The 8,308-nt window shown below is 41.8% G+C and overlaps 1 protein-coding gene across 4 annotated transcripts in view; it reads left to right on the forward strand.

The window, feature by feature from the left end:
• zfhx4 (zinc finger homeobox 4) overlaps positions 1–8,308 on the forward strand; it is an 83,079-nt gene that overhangs the window by 55,457 nt on the left and 19,314 nt on the right. The gene's annotated exons all lie outside the window — the stretch shown is intronic.

Consider the following 8,308-nt stretch of genomic DNA (forward strand, 5'->3'; position numbering starts at 1 on the left):
CTCTCTCTCTCTCTCTCTCTCTCTCTCTCTCTCTCTCTCTCTCTCTCTCTCTCTCTCTCACACACACACATTCCTTCCTTTCCCTCGCTTATTTTGTCCAGAATAATACCTCCACCAACCACATCTGAAGTCAATCAGTTCCCTACCTAATGGTATAATTACAACACACAGGCAAACACACACACACACACACACACACACACACACACACACACACACATGCACGGTCAAGTTTGCAGATAAGGCAGCCCTGACTTTTCCCGGATGAAGGTTAATTATGCTTTGTTAGTTCACTTAGGTGTGTGTATTTGTTTGTGTGTATGTGTGTTTTCTCAAATGTACGTGCATTTAGATCCTCAGAGCATGCCAAAGGCACCGCAAAACGGCTGAATCAATGTCTGGGCGACCACCACTGTTAAAGTGTATCAATAATGTTCCCCTATCTTATTTCCCAGCTAACGTCACAAGGCAGTTTGAAAGTCCAAGCCTTAGCCGCAATTAAGACTTAATTATAAATCAATATAAGAAGTCATTTGAATATTGATTTTTCCTTTTCTTCAAATTGTTAACATATTCCCCACCCTGTCAACGCTTTTTTCCTTTTTGTTACAACTTTAAGGAGAATCAATACTTCCCTTTACAGTCATCAGTGAACTGCTTTGGCATAATTGGAGCCACAAACACAACAGGATATCTTCATGGGGTTCGATACCCAGAGGTGGCCAGTAGGAAGAAAATGTCATGGCCCCTCAAAATTATGATGGCTTTTCAAATACAGTTAATTATGCTTTCTGGTTGTCAAAGAGTGATCTTATTTTTGGGGATATTGATTGACATTTGTTGTCACAATTCCAAAATGCATTTCCATAATTTTCACGGCTGGCATTTTCTCTGATTTGACACTATATCAGAGCGCACATTAAAAAAGATATCAATGCAACCCAGTAACCTTGCATTTCATTTCATTAAATGATATGTTTGCCATTTTATTTTCCTGCTCAACCTTTTTTAGGGGCTGTGAGGTTTTCAACTGTTGTGTCAGTGACTGGGAGTCTAATGCATGGAAACATGGAGCTTTCTTTTTTTCTGACAGCTAGCAGAGATAAGGTAGAGATATGGCTCTAGCACTGGCTCAAATATAAACCAGATCCCATTGGGGAAGTTAAGAAAGTGAAGGAAAGGAGAAAGGGAGGGGTGGAGTTAGCAAGAAAAAGAGAATATTGTCAATCCTCTAAGTGTCTGGTGGTGTCTCTCTTTCTTTCCCTCTTTCTCTCACTCTTTCTTTCCCCCACTCTCCCCCAGTAATCTGATTTATTCGAAGCATATGTGTGCTGCTTCTTTGTCTGCTTCTATTAGGGCCAGTGGGGGCCCATATGACATTGTTTAGCCAGTAATGAAATGGACATTTTTTGCATGTTTTTGAGAAAGTCAGAGCAAAGCCAACACTCCTTATTTGTAACCGTCTGCAAATATCATCTCCAGGGCAGTTGCCCCCAGGTTTTTTTATTTGTGTGTGTGTGTGTGTGTGTGTGTGTGTGTGTGTTTGTGTGTGTGTGTGTGTGTGTTAACTTGTGCCCATGTATTACAGGTTCAATGTGGTCCTTTTGGAGATGATTCTGAGCAACCTAATGAATATTTGGGCTTGAAGATATTTTTCTTTCTCATCCGTAACTATTCTTCTTATGTTGAAGAGTCCTGCCATCCTCCCTAACCTCAACACATAATAAGGCCCTGATGATGCACACATTTTTGTTATGCACACTCTTCTATGGCAAAGATATGTCGCATGGGCTTATTGTCAGTATATGAAATTTTTATGCGCTAATGGCAGCCTTGTGGTCCTCCAGACTCAACCCAAGCCCCCGTCGAAAAGGAATTTAGTCATAGAAAAGCTTTGCAAATGAATAGAACAAAATCAAGTCATTTTTTGTCATAATTCTTTAAGCATAATTCACACAAACATGCTGTTGCCCTGGCTAAGAATTACATATTGAATGCAGTATGCATACAAAACATATGTTGTGAAATTTAAATGTGTAAGTCTTCAAAATGAGGAATCACATATCTGTGCTAAATCTCTAAATCTTATTTTTAAGGAATTGAATTGATAAAATTGCAAACTCATAATACAACTTAATACACATAATACAACTTTTCATGATCCTATACCTGTATATTTTATCTCTTTTTCTTCTATCCACTAACATATTTTCTTTGATTTGAATCTAGGATTACAGCCTTATTTTTGGTGGCTCTAAAAGCAGATGGTTTTTATGCAGCTAAAAACGGGACAGTAGCCCAATAGGATAAAGATCTGTTTAAGCATTATCCATTTGGCCACTGCCTGTCACAGGCCTATTTTAAGCATCGACACGCGCACACACACACACACACTCACAAACACAAACACACACACACAGCCATTCTCTTAAACCACGGCAGCCATTTTATTAGATTCCCTGATTCTCTGCCTCGTATTAGTTCTCGGAAATAAAATAAACCTTGAATACATGACAAGAACCAGTCTGGTCAATTGGAAACTATATCTATCCTGCTATCTTTGTTTACCAGTGTAGTGATGGATGGACAGATAGAAGGATAAATGGAGGCACTGAGGAACAGATAGGATAGGTATATATGGATGGATAGCTATGTTAAAGATGTAAAAATAGATGGACAGATGGATAGATAGGTGGGTAGATAAATGGCTGGATAGATAGACAGATGAATGTGGCAGGGAGATCTTGTTGGGCTGATAGAGTTGAGCAGGTATGCCGAGAAACAGCTGCTTTCTTCATTAGGTTCATCTATTGATCTCGGACCCTTGCTGTGTGTGTGTGTGTGTGTGTGTGTGTGTGTGTGTGTGTGTGTGTGTGTGTGTCTGTGATTGTGAGAGGGAGAGAGAGGGGAAAGACAGCAGCCTCTGTAGATAAGTGTTGGTAATAGAACAGAATGAATTCTTATCACAGAGATGGGAAGGCCATTAACCCTCAGCTCCTAATTCTCTCTCTGTCTCTGTCTGGTTCGACTCTCTCTCTCTCTATCTTTCTGTTTCTCCCTCTGTCCATCCTCCGGTCTGGACCTGACAGGGTCACGTTGGCGAGCGTGTGTGATATTTCCACTAGGTGTGTGATTCTCCTAGTGTGTGTATGTATGTGTTTGTGTGTGTGTGTGTGTGTGTTGTGTAGCTGCCGCTGTGCAGGCAGCCCCATCGGCCAGATGTTACTAATCAAGGACTAGATAAATATTGGACCGAGGAATCATAAAAGACCAGGAAAAACAGAAAATAGAGGGAGGGATGGAGGGGAGATGAAACAGAGGAGAGGAATCTTCTTTTCAAATTATTCCTAAATCCCTCAGTAAGCCTGCCGTGCCGCCTCCTCAATTCACCTACTCAGCCTAAGGTGATTCAAACAGCCGAAATGCAATATGGCTGTTGTGTAAGATGCAGGTGTGTGTTTGTGTGTGTTAGTGTGTGTGTTTGTGCATGTGCACGTGTGGAGGTGTACAGTAGGTGTGTTAGCCTATTGTGTAAGGCCAGGTGTTGCGGCAATTTTTTTTTCCACCACTGAACCTTTTGAAGCCATATTTTTGTCCTGTGAAAACCTTTTGTATTTGCTATTAAAGAATCATTAACATCCTCCCCCCCCCCCCCAAAAAAAAAAATCACCCCCCACCCAGTGCCCACAGCACTGAAAACGAAACCCCTCTTAACACGAAACAACACTTTCTGTCTGCGCAGCAAGCAAGACATGCAAGCCTTTAATCTTGGCTATGTTTATTCATTTGATTTTCTTTTCCTTTTTTTCTTCTTTTTTTTCAAAAGAGTAATAGGTGTTTTGTTAGTCGCCTGCAAGACAGCGGAGCGAGCAATTTGAGCGAAAGAAAATACAATGAAGTGTCTCAGGAAGTCATAATTGACAACAACAAAGCAAATTTGGAGCTGCTGATACAAGCGTTTTTACACAAAAGTCATTTTTTTCAGCTTATTCTGTCAGTTCAACTTATTGACATTCACACCAGGAGCGTAATAAATGTGGCAATCCTATTGTCTGGCTTTCAGAGTCGACCTGAAACAATAGATACTTTTTTGCTGGTGTAATAAGTTCTCATGTGTTTTAAGCAATAAGTGTGTGTGTGTGTGTGTGTGTGTGTGTGTGGGATTGGAGCATGTGGATGAAAACACGTTTGTTTGCTTGTGCTGGTGTGTGTGTGTGTGTGTGTTTACATGTTAGCATGTGAGTTGTGGACCTATGTGCATGAAATACATTGAGCGCTGTGTGGGAGTAAATGTGTGCTATGTGCAGAGGGTTTCGTGTGTAGGTGTGTGTGAGCGAGTGCAGGGGTGTGTGTGTGTGTGTGTGTGTGTGTGTGTGTGTTTACACATGCATGCGTGCGTGCGTGTGTGTATGTCAGTTATTCCCAGGCCCTGTGCAGGAGCTGTAGCCCCTCTCTGCTGGGTTGATGTTTAGTATTTTAGACATGCTACATTAACAACATCTGGTTAAGATCTAAATGCTTGTTAAACGCGCTGAAATTCAGGGGGAAAGGTACAGGGAGAGCGAGGGGAGAGAGGGGGATAAAGAGGGAGAGTAGGGTAAATAAAGATTTGAGGGTGAGAGAACGGGAGGGTGGGAGATCAGTAAGTCTGTAAGGTTATTACCCTGGCAGTATTACCACTGGTCCTTGACTATGTGTGTGTGTGTGTGTGTGTGTTCGCATGGCTGTGACTGTGTGGGATGGTGTAATGTTTCAAAGCTTTCCCCTTTAAAACCTAGAGGCCAAACTAGAGCCACGCGTGGCGCAGGAATGTGACATCACAGGGCCCCTATTCCTTGCGCACACACACACACACACACACACACACACGCATATGCACACATGGTCTCACAGGGGACACGACCAGAGTTGTAAGAAGAAATCAGCATCAAAATCATGGCTAAGTGGGGGAGACATGGCAGTCATGGGTGTTACGCAAAACGTTAAGGCTGCTACTACCACAGATACGCCGGAACCATACAATATCTAGTCTTTATTAAGTATTTTCAGACGTATACAACCCAACAGCACTCACAATATTGTCCCACATAGAGTCCTTACAGCTGTACAGTAATAGTTACTCATACTAGTACTTATAGTATTTCTCATATATTTCTTATATGGCAGCAATTACTGTTTCACTGGATGCTGTGCTTTCATAGTTTTTTTATGATTTAGGATAAACAATAATGTAAAAAAAACAATTTTTATTTTACTCTTTTATCCATTTAATGAGCACCATACTAGCCCTAAGGAAACAAATTAGAGGCAGCTCTGCCCTGCTAATGAATTCAGCCATTTTGGTGCCTCTGTGTCCAGTTCCTCCGCGTGGCATTGCTCTACGGTTGTGTGCTGTCTACTGAGTCCTCCACCGGGCACATAATGACCCGGCATGGCGGTTATGGGCCCTTAGGGGGAGACGGGAAGGGGAGCAAGTGGTCTCAGAGCAGGTCATTATACAGCTAGAGGGCACACACACACACACGCACACACACACACACACACACACACACACACACACATACACACATACACACGCACACAGACACACAGACACAGACACAGACATACAAACGCACTGACACTTTCAATACATCCTCCATTGCCTCCATCTCCCATATGTCTATTCTTCCATTCTTTATTTTCTAACATCTCTTTCTGTATATCTTTCTCCCTTTCCTCCCGAGCCTATCTGTCCAAAACTTGTTTTTCTGGGGTTTTTTTGACTTTGATGTTTAACTGCAAAATTGTGATGATTTTGTTTTAAAATTTGTAATGAAATAATTCAGAACATATTTCCTTCTAAGATCATGTAAACCAAATATGTTGTGTTTTGGGGAATTTTAGGAGTTTTGTTTTGGGCAAATAAGAGTTATTCATCTAGGGATCTAATTAGTTACACTGGCTTCCAATTAATAGTTACATCTAAAACCAGACTGATTTTGGCTGTATCCTTGATCAAGACTCACTTAATTATTCTTCCTCTCTAACGGTTAAAAATAGGCTGGTGTTGGTTGCAGGGTAATCAGACCCAGGGTCTGTGGTTAGCTCAAGCTCACCGGCCAGCTTTAATGTTCTGACCGACCCACATCAAAGAGAGTCCCACCAGGCTGCCAAAATCACACACCCTCCTCAGCCTGACCCACTCCCTGTGTGTGTGTGTGTGTGTGTGTGTGTGTGTGTGTGTGTGTGTGTGTGTGTGTGTGTGTGTGTGTGTGTGTGTGTGTGCGCACAAGGCAGTGGAAGGTGACTGCAAAAGTCTTTCTCTGTGAGTCCTCTGGTAGCGATTAAGTTGATGGTTAAGAGTCCCTGCAGCAGAACCCTCTTCCCTGTGTCTTTCTCTCTTTTCTCACACACACACACACACACACACACACACACACTTGCACATGACAACTCACATGCAAACACATGCAGTTACTGTCTCACTCACTTGATCAATGGCGCACATCCACACAAACACACTCAAACATGTGCACACACGCTGTCGTACGTGCACTCACGTACACACACTCATGTGGTGTGTAACTGTCAGGGTCAGTCACAGGGCAGACGCTGTGCTGATGTATTGAGAGAGCTCGTCTGGGAATGTCCTCAGTGTGGAAAGATATTCCCTTTATGCACGCACGCACGCACACACACATACACACACACAAACACACTCACACACACGTACACACTCTCCTTCTCTCTCTCTTTCTCACCCACAGATCTAACCAACTAGAAGGGGAAAAGAGTGAAAAAAAACACTGATGCGGCCCAGATGATCACCACTCCTTTCCTCTTTCTTTTTCTCTTTCTTCACCCACTCTTCACCCTCATTCCTCTTTCCCTCTCTCTGCTCTGTTGTCTCTCCTTTCTCTTGTGTCCTATCTAGCTACAGGTAGACTGCCCCCTAGAGGTTAGTTCAGATGGTGGTTTAGTAACGTCATGATCAAGCACTGGCTGCATTTCACTAGTCCCATATCCTCTTTTCTTTGTTGTCCTTCTTTAAAAAATGAGAGAGTTTAATTTGCTTTAATAAACTTAAATAAAATGTACAATCATCTCTTGTAAAGATTATGTCAAGCAGTATCAAACTAATTAAGGTTTTAGTCATAAAGTTTGGCATATTTGAAGTATCTAACGCTGATTTGTCTCTGTTGTCAGAGATGTTGTTCACTAACATGTTGTAGTTTACCCACATTTGTTTAAAGCCACAGGAGATAAAATTAAAATAAATGTGCTTGGGATATTAATTAAAAGCTACACTGTAACATTATAGTGATAATGTTACATAATAATAGAAATGCTCAATTAACCTGTTTTATAAAAATAGGTTGATTTAAATCAAAGTGATGGCATATCTATTTTTTTACACTGTGCAGAGAAGGAATGAAGAATATGGCAACAGAAATGACAAAGTGTAGATTTTTCTTTATTCTTTTTTTCCAGACACTGTCCTGACCTTGTAGTATATGATATATTTGAGAGCTTTTTTCTCTCTCTCTGAATTTCTGTTTAGACCCTTCTCCCTCCCCTTCTTTCTCCCTGTTCTGTGAAACATGTTGTTCGATTTGGGCCTTTTGCTTTTCCTTGGCATCGGACAAAAGTCAAGTATAGAGAGAATATAAACCAGTGATGAAAGTCTTTCAAACCCACTACACAACAACCTTTGTACAACCACACACATACACACACACACGCATACACACGCTTCCTCTTTCGCTTGATACAAAGGTGAGGTGAATTAAAATATAAAGATGGACGCTGCAGCACCAGCAGTGAAAATTGCAATTTTTGCAGCCCGGGCTCTCTTGGCTGACAGGAGATATTTCATCCCCGTTGTCACCAACGTATTAATAAAACATCAGGAGCAGAGTGCAGTCCCAGTCTCTCCCTCTCTCTCTTTCACACACATACACACATACCTTGAAACAGACAGTGTATACACCCATGTGCAAAACGCGTACAGCAATCACACATTTGCAAATGCAAAAATACAATGGGGTTCACGAATTTGAACACACAGACACACACAAACACACACACACACACACACACAGACACACCCACCACAACCACATTTTTCCTCCTCAATCACATGCCAGCATCTGCCATGAAAATTTCATGCTGTATATAATGTCCACTTAATGTGTTGGCACTTAAAGCAATGGCGCCAGCACTTAGTCTATGTGTCTGTCTGTGTCTTTATTTGTGTGTGTGTGTGTGTGTGTGTGTGTGTGTGTGTGTGTGTGTGTGTGTGTGTGTCTTGGTTGTGTGCGTGTGC

This window comes from Etheostoma cragini, chromosome 22 (genome assembly GCF_013103735.1).
Source record: "Etheostoma cragini isolate CJK2018 chromosome 22, CSU_Ecrag_1.0, whole genome shotgun sequence".
Taxonomy (NCBI): domain Eukaryota; kingdom Metazoa; phylum Chordata; class Actinopteri; order Perciformes; family Percidae; genus Etheostoma; species Etheostoma cragini.